The sequence below is a fragment of the Myotis nattereri genome, assembly GCF_964212035.1.
Source record: "Myotis nattereri genome assembly, chromosome: 6".
Classification (NCBI taxonomy): domain Eukaryota; kingdom Metazoa; phylum Chordata; class Mammalia; order Chiroptera; family Vespertilionidae; genus Myotis; species Myotis nattereri.
In genome coordinates, this window is record NC_138081.1 from 56,677,638 (window position 1) to 56,678,619 (window position 982).

General features: G+C 43.5%; 1 pseudogene across 1 annotated transcript; it reads left to right on the top strand.

Moving 5' to 3' along the window:
- The first annotated feature begins 215 nt into the window (after window positions 1-215).
- LOC308520980 (large ribosomal subunit protein uL22-like) lies at window positions 216-753 on the top strand (annotated as a pseudogene). The gene has a single exon. The product of its transcript is annotated as a large ribosomal subunit protein uL22-like (transcript).
- Window positions 754-982: the final 229 nt, after the last annotated feature.

A 982-nucleotide genomic window follows, 5' to 3' on the forward strand; every position in this document is an offset into this window, starting at 1 on the left:
GCCCTGGGAATTCAAAGAGGAATTAGATGTAGTTCAGCCCTCCGTGTCTAAAGGTGGAGTTACACATGCAAGCAAATAATTACAGAGCCCCAACAGAGCAAGAACAAGAAACCAAGAGGTAAGGTAAGGAACGTGGAGGGGTGAAATGAGGTCAATTCTCACTGGAGAGCCCAGAAAAGAGTACATCACAAAGCGGTCATAGGTGACCTCTGAAAATGGTTCGCTATTTACGAGACTCAGAAAACCCCACAAAATCATGCAAAGCCAGAGTCGCAAATCTTCCTGTTTGCTTTAAGAACACTCCTGAAACTGTCCAGGCCATCAAGGGTATGCATATTGGGAAAGCCGCCAAGTATCTGAAGGGTGCCACTTTAAAGAAGCAGTGTGTGCCATTCCATCTGTACAATGGTGGAGTTGGTAGGTGTGCCCAGGTGAAGCTGTGGGGCTGGACACAGGGTCGGTGGCCCAAAAAGAGGGCTGAATTTTTGCTGCAGTGCTTAAAAACGCAGAGAGCAATGCTGAACTCGAGGCTTTAGTTGCAGACTCTGTGGTCATTGAGCACACTCAGGTGATGCGGCACAGAACCTACAGAGCTCAGGGCGGACTAACCCATCCATGAGCTCTCCCTGCCACATTGAGATGATCCTTACTGAAAAGGAGCAGATTGTTTCTAAACCAGAAGAGGAGGTTGTGCAGAAGAAAAAGATATCCCACAAGAAACTGAAGATATGAAAACTTATAGCTCGGGAGTAAATTCAGCATAAAATAAATCTCCTAAAAGTAAAAGCAGAAAAGAAAAAAAGAGTACTTCAAAGAATTCAAAATGGATCTCAAACCTGAGTGTGTGTGTGTGTATGTACGTATGTGTATACGCATGTGTGTGTGCATATGTGTGTATTTTGGATTTCTTAAGGATTCCTGGACCTGTCTTTTCATTTTCTTAGGGATTAACATCCTAATTAATAGGATAATTATATTTACA